Consider the following 13,819-nt stretch of genomic DNA (forward strand, 5'->3'; position numbering starts at 1 on the left):
GTCTGTCCACCACCTCTCTGGACAGACCTTTTCTTGTTTGCTTTGATGACTTTTTTTTTTCTGTTTCCATTTCCAAATTCTGGCCATTCTTGGAAGGTTTAGGCCTCCATTCCCTTCTAGCTTCCTTCCTTGACTTAATGATTAGATATCCTCTTACCGGTCAACCATGTTTTTCAATGGCCCAAACTTTGGCACAAGCTCTAATCTCACGTCTTTGAATGATCTTTAAACAATTTCTCAACGCTTCAAAAAGGATTCCTGAAACCACAGAAATCTTCCTTCACAAATCTCTTTCAGAACTACTCCATTTGTTAACACCACCACGTTTTTCCTAGTTTTCTAGGCACAAAACTTTGGATCCATCTTTAATTGCATCATTTTCTTCTATCTATCATTGAGTCAAATGGACAATTCTTTGAAATTTCTTTTGGCTGCATCCTTTCCCAACCTATTGTCATTCACATAGTAACACTGACTACTAAATAACTATAAAAACTTTTTTGTTGATCTATTTGAAGAAGCTGTGTGTGTGTGTGTGTGTGTGTGTGTGTGTGTGTGTGTGTGTAATCATTGGTATATAATAGCAATAGCCTAACTTTTATTGAGCATGTACTATATTTCAGGGACTATACCTGTTATTTTATAAGTATTAACACATTTAATTCTCATAAGAACCAAAGAAGGATATACTATTGTTATTTATATTTTTGAGGAAACAGAGGCACTGAGATGGGAAATAATTTGCCCAAACTCACATCCAGCTAATGAAAAATCTGGGACTTGTCTGAGGCAGTATAGCTTCAGAGACTGAACTCTTAACCTTTTTTCTGCATTGCCTCTCCTTCTGCTGCTTGATCACTAGATCATGCCATGCTATCACCTCTGTTTCCTAGTTACATCAAGTGTAAACCTAGCAGTCTCCTCTTCTTGACCTGCCAGGATCCATCCCTATCAACCCATCCAACCCTATTTGTCATTGCAGCCTAATAATGTATATAGCATCCTAAACTACCTATTTCATTTTTCTCAGTTCCCCAAATTCCATTTCTTTCTTAAGCTACAATATACTTGTTTTCTCCTGGAATAATACTTTCTTGTTCTTGTGTCTTGGCAAATATGTTCCATTCTGTTTGGCCTCAGAAATCGTCTCCAAGGCTGCCACTGAGGAGCCTGTCCCTTTGCCTATCCATCCTGAGAGGGGAGGGCATTCAAAGGGAGAGGGGTCACATAAACAGAGATGAGGAAGGGCACTCCACTTTGCTCGTTGTCTCTAGCATTCTTTAAACCAAAGCTCAGGTATAAGAATCTACTGCATGAATCAATTATTGATACTCATCATAAAAAATAGAAGTTTTGAGCAAAAGTGGTCCAAGACGTTCTTTTTGAAATTGAGGAAATGGTAGGGTGTTGTATTTAAATAATTGATGACGTCTTCACAAATTATAAGAGAACCAGAACAAAAGCCTGGTTTTCTGATTCCTAAACCACTGTATCAGTGTTGCTCCAGAGCTTCTCTGAAAGTGCAGTTACAGACAAATTGGGTGCTTCATTCTCCCTCCTCATGTTAATTTATTCATTGTCTTCATTGTGCTCCATTGCCAAGTTTCATTTGAACAAAGAAATCTGTCGCTGAAATCATTTTGAAATGCAATGAGTTATACTAGGGGTCAGCAAATGATGGCCTGTGGAGCAAATCTGACCTTACCCTTAATTTGTGTATGGCCTGTGAGCTTGGAATGGTTTTCACATTTTTTAATGGTTAACATAAATCAAGAGGAGAAGAGTATTTCATGACATGTGACAGTTATGTAAAATTTGAATTTCAATGTCCAAAAATAAAGCCTTATCCGAATACATGACACTCATTTCCTCATGTATTGTCTATGGGTCTGTGGCTGATTTTAATGGCAGAGTTAAAGAGCTGCAACAAAGACCGCAGGGCCTAAAGAGCCTAAAATGTTTTTTAAGTGACCCTTTGCAAAACAAGTTGTCCCTGTTTGTGTTAAGCCACATTACAGAGACTTGTCTTACTGAGCCCTTCTTTCTCTGAACATGTTAAATTTGTATCACAGAATTTCGCTGCCTTGTGTGTCTGTGTGAATAACAGTTTTAGAGATTTTAATAATTGTTTCATGTATTTTACTTTGTTTTTTCTATCAGACTTGAAAGCTTCATGGGGCAAGGATGAGATCTTATCCAACCAATTTATCCTACTTCTCACTTACACCAAGAGTTCTTAACATGTGTTGATTGAAAGGACAGGTAAACTTTTGAGTGCACAGCAAATATTCATTGGTTAGTAAAGTCAAATATGTTATATTAGTTTCCAGCAGAATCATGAATATTATACTAGTTTGCTAGGGCTCCCGTAACAAAATACCAAGGACTGAATGTCTTAAGCAATAGAAATTTACTTTCCCACAGTTCTGTAGGCTAGAAGTCCAAGATTAAGGTGGCAGCAGGGTTGGTTTCTCGTAAGGCCTCTCTCCTTGGCTTGCAGATGGCTGCCTTGCTGTGTGTGATCACATGGCCCTTTTTTGTGCACATGTATGTCTCTGGCGTTTCTTTCTCTTTTTATAAGGCCACCAGTACTACCGGAACAGAGCTCCACCCTGTGACCTCATTTAACCCTAGTTACCTCTTTCAAGCTTCTACCTCCAAATACAGTCACATTGGGGGTTATGGTGTCAACACATGAATTTTGGGGGATACAATTCAATCAAAGCAGACATCAGGGGATGATCTTTTGGAATACTTCCTAATTGGAGTATGATATACTGGAGTAGAAATAAAGAGGTATGTAAGCATAATGCGATGGTCTGATTGTCATATTCAGCAATAGCAGTCTGATGATAAATATGTGACTCTCTCTCTCTTATTATTGCTGACTCTAACCACGTTGTCTTAGGTGGCTGACAGCATCTCTTTTTCTCATTTTTCATCTCTAGAATGCAAAGGCTTTGTGTCTCCCTAGACAAATTACATAAAGGAAAAAGTACATTAGACACTTTGAAGGAAAAAAAGGCTGTGTAAAATATAAGGGCATTGTCAATACTTTCTAATGTCATTAGAACATTCTTCTGTGACCTCAGGTAGAGATTGGAAGAAGAGAATATGGAAACAAAAATAATCAAGCAGGTATACTGTCAATGCCAAGTGGTTTCTCTCTGTTGTCAAAGCCTCATTCTGATAGAACAATGATCAATGATTTGAGACTGTTAATAATTACCACTGAACACATTGAGGACTGGTCTCCTGGTGTATCAGACCCAAGAAATGCTTCCTCTAAATAGAAATGTCCTAAGTACGGAGCAAACTTGGTGTCTGACTTTGTCATGGAAAATTTGAAAATTATATAATTTTATAAAGGATAATTACTTAAGCTTGTGAGGTAGGGAAAAAAATAGAATAATTTTTAAACTTAAAAGTGAAAAAATTGGCCTAACCTAAAGAACATATGGAAGAACACATTTCTGAACTACATACTGCTAAAAAAAAAAACCCTTCTTCAGTCTCAGTTTTTCTCCCCACCACTGTTATGCCAATTTCAGTTCCAAATATGTAAATCTTGCCACGACCATATCTGAGAGTGTGGTTGTTCAACCAAAATCACACCAAAGGATTCTTATTGCCAACTTCGACTTCCTCTGGTTCTAGATCTCTCCTTTTAAGTCGTTCATAGCCACTGGTTACATGAAATGGTGGCAGTGAAGGTGGAGATGGAAGTAGGTGTGTGTGTGCCGACATGTGTATGTGCACACGTGTGTGGGAGTGTATATATGTGTGTGTACACGTGTGTATTAGAGTGTGTGTGTGTGTATGTGTGTGTGTGTGTGTGTGGTATTGGTATTGGTAAAGGGACATATTCCATTTGACAGAAAACATGAAAAAGGTTAAAGCTTTTGAAAGCATCCAATGAGTATTTGATTAAATACTTAGAGGATGCTCATGTGATTTAAGGAAGTTGTGTGCTAAAATGGGAAAAGCATAATCTTGGGAGACAGTGAGCGACCTGGATTTCAGCCCCACTTCTGCCCTGTTCCAGCAGGATGACTTTGAGGAACTGGATAACTTCTCTAGTTACCTAATCTGTACACATAGGATAATTGTTTCTACCACAAAGGTGTATTTCAAAAAAGTTCTTATTTGGAAACAATTTTGGACCCATAAGAAGTTGTGAAAATAGCTCAAAAATACAGAAAATAGTTCAAAAACAATGCAAAAATAGTTATTCCAGTAGTGTATTTTGGGGGTGAATAGTTCCATACAATTTTACCTCATGCATAGTTTTTCTAAGAACCATCTAATTGGAAAACAAAACTGTCCTATTAAGACTTAGAAACCCCTGAGGATGGTTTTGAATGAGAATAACTGCAACAGCCAGTATACTCGCATACCTTTCTTTAAACAGATGCTTTTGTGGTTTTCCCACATATAGGAATCTTAGCTATGATAATTAGGTGAGGTCTGTCTCATTATAAGACATTTTATCATAACACTGAGGATGTGTTTGAAATCGGGTCTTTTTGAAAATGACAAAAGGATTTGTTAAAACTTACTGAGCCCATTCTCTGTAAAGAGGGTAGTATTCAATATGTTGTACTAGAACAAATGCTAAAGGTTAGAGATAGGTTCTGATGTAACTAGAAAATTCATACCAACCCTAAATCTTTGTTCAACCAGCCTGCATCCTCTTTTGGGTGTTTGGTATGATCAGATCTTTTGAGTGGGCCATCTTCTTAACTTCAGGGCTAGAATTTTCTATTGCACAGTTCTTAGTCATTGGTAACCAAAGGTATCCTGTTTGCATTAGAAGTTCTTTCTCTCCTGAGTTCATTTATTCTTTCATACATATTTGCTGGGTACATATTCTGTGATGAGCACTGAGTCAGGTGCCCTCCATACAAAGGTGTATTCCTGCCCTCATGGAAGAACAAACCTGGTAGGAATGAGAGACAAGCAGAGAAGCAATTAATCATAATACAATATCCTATGGAATCCCCAGAAGGGTATCCAGCCTGAACCTGTGAAGAATCAGGAAAGGGTTCCTCAATGGAGCAACATGTAAGCCATGTCCTGCAAACCCCAAAGAAGTTATCCAGGCCAAGAAGAAGAGGGAAGGGCATCACAGGCATAGAAGGGAAACTGAGGCTCAAACGAAAGAATACACATAGTATGGCAACAACACCTTTGCAACACCATTCACACCAAGCTCTCTCAGTCCAGTGGGACCTGCTCTGTCATCATCTCATCACTAATCTTGTGAGGTTCATCCCATGCATGGTAGGGCATTTGATTCTAGAATGCTCCTGCTCTTGCTCTAATTATGTAACTTTTACCCTTGCTTTCCTTCTGGCTTGCTTTGATTCCTTTTTACTTGAAGGGAACCTCCAAAATGGAGCCTGTGTTTGTACAAACTGTATTCATTTCTGTTTTAGTAAATGAAGTTGTATATTCTTGTTTCTGCTTTTTTAAAACAGAAATTCAAACTCAGAAAACCAAAGTACTCCAAGCCAGTTTACTTTTTCATTTAATGAAGCAAAGCTATAAGAAGTAAGGCTTCTTATAGTAAAAGTACTAAAATATTCACACGGGATTTTCAAAATATAGCACAGGAAAGAGTAGAATGCTTCAAAAAAGAATATATGTTTCAAGAAGAGCAAGAAAAATGATGGACTGAAACAGCTCCTAGGACACAGGTTCTATAACATCTGAAGGATATTAACTCTGACACCAGTCAACTACAATAAGTGACTAATTTTATTATAGCCTTTGAAAAGAGCCCTATACCCCAAGTGATTACAAAACAGCTGTAAAGATTTGACTTGACCCCTCTCTGGTACAGAAGATTTTTCTTGTTTTTCATCTGTCGGGTTATGGCAATAGCTTTGACCATCTTTATGCCTGTCTTCCATAGAATACTCTTAATTCTGTCCTGAAGTTCTTATCTCAAGTATTTTTAAGCAACAACATGAATTAAGTGTTAAACTTTTATGTTGCCCTTACAACAATAATTTCAAAAAGGCATATTTATAAACTTCTACCTTAACAATTGTCGAATTTAACAACTCTCTTTGAGTGCTCACCAAGTGGAAACAAATTTGGCATTTTATGATCATTAAGGGGCCAAATATTGGCCATATCCTGAATTTATCAAAGCAAAAGTCAGCTTGTTCTAGAGTGTTGTGCCTGCTAGATTCAGCCAGCAATTGCTTGGATTAAATGCTCAGGTTGTGCAATTTATCTTAATCTCCTACTAACAAAGCCATCCCCATTGTGCTGGTAGGATTTCCCTTGTTAGTAGTGTCTTTTCTGAGCTTTCTCATTATTCTCCAGAATTTCCATTAAGAAAACAAATATATATATATATATATAAAGAAACCACCTAAAAATTAGACATAACACACGGACATTCAACCCATGGGTAGCTACATAAGACAGAAATTTGAGCTGTCATTTATTGGTTTATTCAACCAAAATTTATTGAACACATACTAGGTGCATGAAACTAATGCAGCCATCTATATGATGCCAAATATATAATACATTCAGTGTTTTCTTAAAACTTCAGCTTAATTCTGATTATAAAATAGATATAGATAAAACATTTTTTTGAAATTATTTTGAGAGCTGGGTGTCTCGCCTTAAAACATAATGTCTTTAGATGACTTGTTCACTAACGACTTATGTATAAATAAAAGGTAAGAGCTGACAATATGTATGATTGACTGGAAAGGCAGTATGGGTCATCCAGACCTCAAAGTCTACCCCAGCCTGCCCCAGCCATCTAGAGTAATGGCCAGCATTGGCTGTCCACACCAATTAAATTAAAGTGTCAGCTCACTTCCACCCTTTACAATCAATGTGTAATGCCAAAAAAATTAAACCAAGTGGTCAATAATTTTTCCCAAATTGATTCAAACTTGGTTATGTGCTTTATTGTCAAATGTTTTATTTTGAGATTAAAAAAAAAACAAACTACCAGACAAATCTGAAGCATTTTATTGTCAAATGTATTTCGTACTTTACGTGGGAATAATTTCTATAGAGAGCAATGTATGTAATTGTAAGTGATGAATGGAAGTATAGAAGTGATTATGATCCATCTGTCATTGATATTTTCCTAAAGTTGAATTCATTTAAATTAACTAATTGAAAAAGAAATTGTTGTAGTTGGCTGGGGAAAACTGCAACTACAGTCATGTAGAGCAACAAGTTTCCAAGTATAAGATTAGAAGAGGAGTAGGTTGTTTGTACTAGTTTTCATTCTTGTTACAATTGTTGTTATGAGAATGGATTCATGTTGTGCCATTTTCTGTTTCTTTGACATTTTTTGTCACAAGAACAAGATATGAGAATCTCAATGGCTAGTGTTATCTATGAAAGGCAATAAACTATTCTGTTTTAACCTTTTATATGGTCTCGTTTTGATTGACTAGCTATTCTACCTCTTTCTCCTAAGTTACCAATGCTGTTAAAAGAAAAGAAGAGAAATGGTTGCCCAATCAAATGGGAGAACATTAAAAAGGTCAGAGCAGTAGACTTTGCTGCTGGCTTTCACAGCATGGATGAAACATTTTTTTAAAAAAAGAAAAAAACTTATTCTTGTGACAAAGATTGCAATAAGAATAGAAAATGTCAGATCAAGAATCTATTCATGGGACAATGATTGCAATGGGAATGAAAATAGTGCACGCTTTACCCTTTCTTTTTATAATCATAGTAAAGTAACTTCATGTGGTGCTGCTTGGGAGCTCAACTTGAGAATTCTGAAACTAGAAGAAAAAATCAAAAGGAATAGTGCGGCATAATGTAAGAAGTATCAACATTTAAGTGACCACCCAAGGTATCGGCATGTCTCAATTACAGAATGTGGGTGGTTATAACTTAAGGGCTGGTAAAATTGGTCTGCAGATTAGCCACATGCAGTTAAACAGGAATTGTATTTCAATACTTACATTGCTTTTGAAATATCAAACTGTGGATCTTTCTTTATTATGTAAGTCATAAAACATGTTTCTAAATACCCGTAAACTAGTAAGTCATTAACAAACACTATAGACAGACACTTAAACATTTTTTCCTGTGACTACAAATGACAAATCACTCACTTGCTTCTTTTTAAGTTCTTCCTAGAACAGAACCCTAAATTGAGACTTCCAGTGTGCTCAAATAATAATTGTAAGATATAGAATTGGGCAGTAATAGCCCTTCCCAAATTTAAAGTGAATTTGAATGAATTACTTCAATATACATGACAGTTAAGATATTATTTCTAGAGTAATAGTATAATTAGGAAATCAAGTAATATCTCAAAACTATCATGTAGAACTCCCACAATACATTTACTGAGAAACACAACCAAGTAACAAAAAGAGAATCTTTCTTTTAGCTTTCTAACTTGATAACTCATCTATTTAAATACTGGGTGTATACCTAATATTTGCAACCAGAACCATGGTCCTGGGCGCACACAATCCCATCCTGGCTCTGTGGTTTCTTACCAAGGCACTGTAATGTTTCCAACCCCCCCCCCAAGGAATCACATATATTTATACTTGTATTTATGAATTTTCATTAGCCTTATACATATTGGAGGAAAAAATCAATAGCCGACTGCCTTTTAGACTTCCAAAGTCAAGGAAATTGTTGAAATTAAGATTTTTTTTTTTTTCTGATTCTAAATGAGTGTTTTGAACAGAGAGCAGCAGACGTATCATCCCTAACTTGAGACCACTAAATTTACTTCTTGAGAATTTGGGGTTTCTCTTCCATTTGTGGGAAGATCCTTAAAACTCAGAGCAGAATCTTAGCTTTAAGCATAAACATTAGTTCCAAAATGGTTGTCCATATGCTATATTGGTATTTACATTGCATGATATTATATAACAAAACTAGCAAACCCTGCAAGTTCTGGAACACACAGATTTGAAAAAAAAAAGCAGTAAAGTTCGGTTCAAACTCCTACATGTGTTATACTTTTGAGTTTGCCATCACAGTATGACTAAAGGAAAAAATTATTTGGCTGGAGTTTAGACAGTAGCTTTTTTGAGGAAAGGGACCCTGTTTTATTCATTCCCAGCAGTGAAACCTGGTGGTACTCAATAAATATTTTCTGAATGGATGAATTAATGGCTATGTTAATAAGACATTTGTGGTCATTGAGGGTCCAAAGGCTCTAGCATGTCCCAAACTCAGATATGGTGGGGGAGCTCCAGGTGCAGCTTTTCATGGGGAACTCTCATGATGCTAGAAGTCAATGAAGCATATTTATTCATGCCTGTTTCAGGGTAGGCATTGCAAAAATCACATCAGGGAAATGGCAGTAGCTGCTGTTATTTCGAAACTAGGAATTCATGGAGATTTCTAGGTATGGTTTGAACTTTAGGACTTTTTTGTTTCAATTATATATTGTTTAAAATGTATCTATATCTATCATCTATGTATCTGTTTAAAATGTATCTGTATCTATCATCTATGTATCTATCTATGTATCCTTGTGTCTATCTATCTATCTATGAATGACCCAAGGTATTATTTGACCCAATGTAATTGTACATGTCTACAGGGTACAGGAATTTTAGGATTTTTGGAACAGCCTTTTCTACCTCCCTCAGGATGATTACAACATGCTACAGAAGAGCCTGAGAACTAAGATCCCAAGTCTGTTAAAATGTGAGTATCCTGGGGATGGTTGACACCCAACACCCTAAGCACCCAGAGAATCTTGACAACAATAAAAATGTTTTCCAATGACGTGAAAGAGATTTTGACATGATCTGGAATTATTACTTATGAATTTGGTGTGAACTCACTTACCACGCCCTGTGCTGTAAAAAGGCTTTAAGGGAGACACAGAAGACACCCAAAGGTGAGAGTCTGAGAATAAAGTGGGAATGTTGAAACAATCTTCCTATTCACTATGTTGGGGGAACACAGACACACTCAATATATCTTGTTAGAGTTATTAGGATTAATGAAAGTGACTTTCTTTCATAAACCTTTACTGGGATCCAGTGCCAATACATTTTTAAAAATAGAGTTTTATTTTCTCTTTCCTGGTTGGTGTTTTTTGCCTTGACTAACTTCTACCTGAAGCACCTAAAGCACTCAGTATTAATAGCTCCTTGAAGAAAAAAGAGATAATTTGGTTACAGAATCTTCCTTTCTTCTCCAACAGGTCTAGTCTCTACTGTCAACCACTGACCCAAAAGTGCTTAAAACCAGAATCTAATATATGCTTTCGCTCATCATTTAAAATCTTTCTGCTCTACTAGGGAGAAACATTTTTCTCTCATAGCCTTATTAACTGCTGAAAAGAGCATTTTTATTCTTAATTTATGTTCTGAAAGCATGTCAGCTTTTGTCTCTGTCATTTAGAAGCTACGATTCACAAACATGGGTGAGTTCATTAGCTGCCAAGGTTCGGATGGCTGTTGGGGTGGCCCTTGGTTTGATGTAAAAGCACAAGTGCCTATAATATCCTGAGAGCCAGCAGAATGTTTTTCAGCTGCATAAAAGAGATTTTGATATGATCTGGAATTCTTTGGCTAACTGGAGACCAAATTGCATTCAATGTCTTAAAAGCCAGTATGAATGATTACAGAACATCCATTTCATTAGCAGATGGTCATTTGTTTTCACTTTCTGCTTAATTTAATGTAAATATTCAAATTGACCTTTGTTTTTCCACAGTCTTACAGACTGTCCTTGAAATATCATGTCAGAGAATCTGGTTTATAGGGTAGCTTTTCAGAACAGTAATTCTTGCTTTTAAAGGATCTCAATTTTATTAAAAAAATGTAAAATCACTTTATAATGATTTAATTCTATATCAGTGAACACTGATGAAAAATGTAAAATTTGTAAGAGTAAAGGCCACATTACATGTAATCACGGAAAGAAGCAGTGATTGATGGCAGAAATGCACAATGATCTTCCTTTCATGGATATCGTTTTGAGAAATTTTGAACTGGATATAAATTAATGGTTTGGCTTTACGTTTTCAGATTGGGGGAATATTCATTACAAACTCATCAGAATAAAGAAGAAAAAATGTTTTTCTACCTACCGTCTACTTTCTTAAATTCAGCTAAAGAATTGACCTAGTTATCCTTTTGGCTGAACTGTGGCTTGGGAGGTAGTGCATATTTTGTTTCAGAGAGTCTTGATTTGTTGAGAAATATAGATGTCCATTAATTTAGCTTGGTTCAAATGTAGAAACCCACTTGATAAGACCCATGATAGTTGACATACAGCTTCTGCTTGTATATGGTCAGTAATATGGAATTATTTACTTTTCAAATAAATCCATTTTATTTTTAATAACTCTTACTGTAGAATATTCTTCTTTTTAAAATCAAACTCGAAACTGCTTCTCTGAAATTTCCAACCTTTGCATTTGGTTCTGCTTTCTGGAACATCATTGAATAAACTGCATTTCACTTGGAGACTATTCATATATGTGGCATGCTGATTTTTCAAATCAAATATTCCAAGCTTCTTCAGCAGTTCCTCATATGTAATGGTCGAGGGATTTGCCTTTTTTGCCCCTCTTTTGATGTCTTCTAGATTGCCAAATGTCTTTCCTATGGAATACTTGGCAGAACTAAAAATGTATCTAAATGTGATCTGAATAATAAAAAATAGAATGGATCTCTCACCTCTTAATATGCAAGCCATAATTTATTTATTTATTTATTTTTAAATTATACTTTAAGTTCTGGGATACATGTGCAGAATGTGCAGGTTTGTAGCATAGGTGTACACGTGCCATGGTGGTTTGCTGCACCCATCAAACCATTATCTACATTAGGTATTTCTCCTAATACTGTCTCTCCCCTAGCCCTCCACCCACTGACAGGCCCCGGTGTGTGATGTTCCCCTCCCTGTGTCCATGTGTTCTCATTGTTCAGCTCCCACTTATGAATAAGAACATGTGGTGTTTGGTTTTCTGTTCTTGTGTTTGTTTGCTGAGAATGATGGTTTCCAACTTCATCCATGTCCCTGCAGAGGACATGAACTCATCCTTTTTTATGGTTGCATAGTATTCCATGGTGTATATGTAGCACATTTTCTTTATCCAGTCTATCATTGATGGGCATTTGGTTCTAAGTCTTTGCTGTTGTGAACAGTGTTGCAATAAACATACGTGTGCATGTGTCTTTATAGTAGAATGATTTATAATCCTTTGGGTATATACTCAGTAATGGGATCACTGGGTCAAATGGTATTTTTCTGCTTCTAGATCCTTGAGGAATCACCACACAGTCTTCCACAATGGTTGAACTAATTTACACTCCCACCAACAGTGTAAAAGCGATACTATTTCTCCATATCCTTTCCAGCATCTGTTGTTTCCTGACTTTTTAATAATTGCCACTTCTTATAATGTAGCCTAGAATACCTTGTGCTTTTCAGCACTTACTAATTGAACTCATGATAATCTAAAATTCCAGGTATTTTCCATGAAGAACTCTGACAAATGAATACCTCTCCCTTCTATTCTGGTGCAAACACTTGAAGGGGAAATAATTAAAAATTGTTAATATTTTAATAAGGTGATAAAAATCATCACAGTATTTTTTGGAACTGGATTGACTTTAGAAGTCATCTAGTATGATCCTTAAATTTTACAGATGATAAATTTGAGAGTCCAGAGAAAATAAGCACACGGCCAGAATATTTGACCGTGTGTGTTGAGACAGGGCCAGGCCCCCAATTCTTCAATTTACTTGAGAGCAGAAATACTGTTTAATAACTTCATAACGAAGACAGAAAAGGCATTGGTTATTGAGCATTGGTAAAGCAAACTGGCTGAACCCACTGGCTAATTTTAACAACTGTCATCTGCAAATTAATTTCAGGAAGTTATATCCAGCTAGAGATTTGAACTGTGAAAGGCCGCTTGACATTTCTTTAAGGTGAAAGTGTAGAATTATTTTATTGCCTTCCAAGTCCTCAGCCGCTGGCCGTAGTAGGGTCTCAATGGGATTATGTTGTTCTATCATTTTCCTCCTAGTTCTATTTGTTTCAAGTTGCAAAAGGACAGGATAGCAGAAAAAGATGCAGTAGAATTAGGAACAGGAAACCGCAGACAAGAAACTGTTTATTTATCTTGCTCCCTGGCAGTTATTCCTCCTCTAACAGTGAGAGAGGAGCGAGGCTCGTTTCTGTCAGATAAGCGGCAAGAGGTGCTTTGATGATGGGTTAGCGTGAAGATGGAGTACAGACTACCTGCAAATGTAGAATTTATTTCAAGGAAAAGACAATTTCAGGATTAATGAGAAAAGTATAGAATTTTCCTCTAGGTTGTTATTAGTGGGAGGCTGAGAAGAGCCACACGGTTGGTCACAAGCCTCTCTGCATAACCCTGTGGAATGGAGGCTGCTCACAGTCTGATTCAGTAGGCTTGGGGAAATTCCAGTGCTTTTAGAATTGCTTCTCAAGTTACCGCAATGCACTGTTAAGGTTCATAATCACTGATAAAATAGTTAAGAGCCTGGGCTGTGTATGTAGTTGATCTGCTGATTTGAATCTGAGCTGATCTCTTATTAACTATATGTCTTGAGTTGTGCCCTCTAAGCTCAGTTTTCTCATATGTAAAATGCAAGTGATATTGGGAAACTATTATTATTATGAGCCAGCTTCGTAAGGTTGTTATGATGATTAAATAAACTTATAGGCAAAATACTTGGTAGAGTAAAGATACTCAGTAAACATCCGATGCCTACTGGTATCCTGAGCATTTATTTAGAAGTGCCTCTAAAATGCAATCTTCGTAAATATGATACTGTTCAGATATTATGACAAATACATA

At 36.4% G+C, this 13,819-nt stretch overlaps 1 long non-coding RNA gene across 3 annotated transcripts in view; it reads left to right on the plus strand.

Annotated features, from left to right (window-relative positions):
• LOC144330794 (uncharacterized) overlaps window positions 1-13,819 on the plus strand; it is a 183,237-nt gene that overhangs the window by 129,450 nt on the left and 39,968 nt on the right. For all 3 annotated transcript variants that reach the window (XR_013397276.1, XR_013397275.1, XR_013397277.1), the window contains exon 3: window positions 9,569-9,675. This is a non-coding gene — a long non-coding RNA (uncharacterized LOC144330794). The remainder of the gene's footprint in view (window positions 1-9,568; window positions 9,676-13,819) is intronic.

This window comes from Macaca mulatta, chromosome 8 (assembly GCF_049350105.2).
Source record: "Macaca mulatta isolate MMU2019108-1 chromosome 8, T2T-MMU8v2.0, whole genome shotgun sequence".
Lineage (NCBI taxonomy): Eukaryota > Metazoa > Chordata > Mammalia > Primates > Cercopithecidae > Macaca > Macaca mulatta.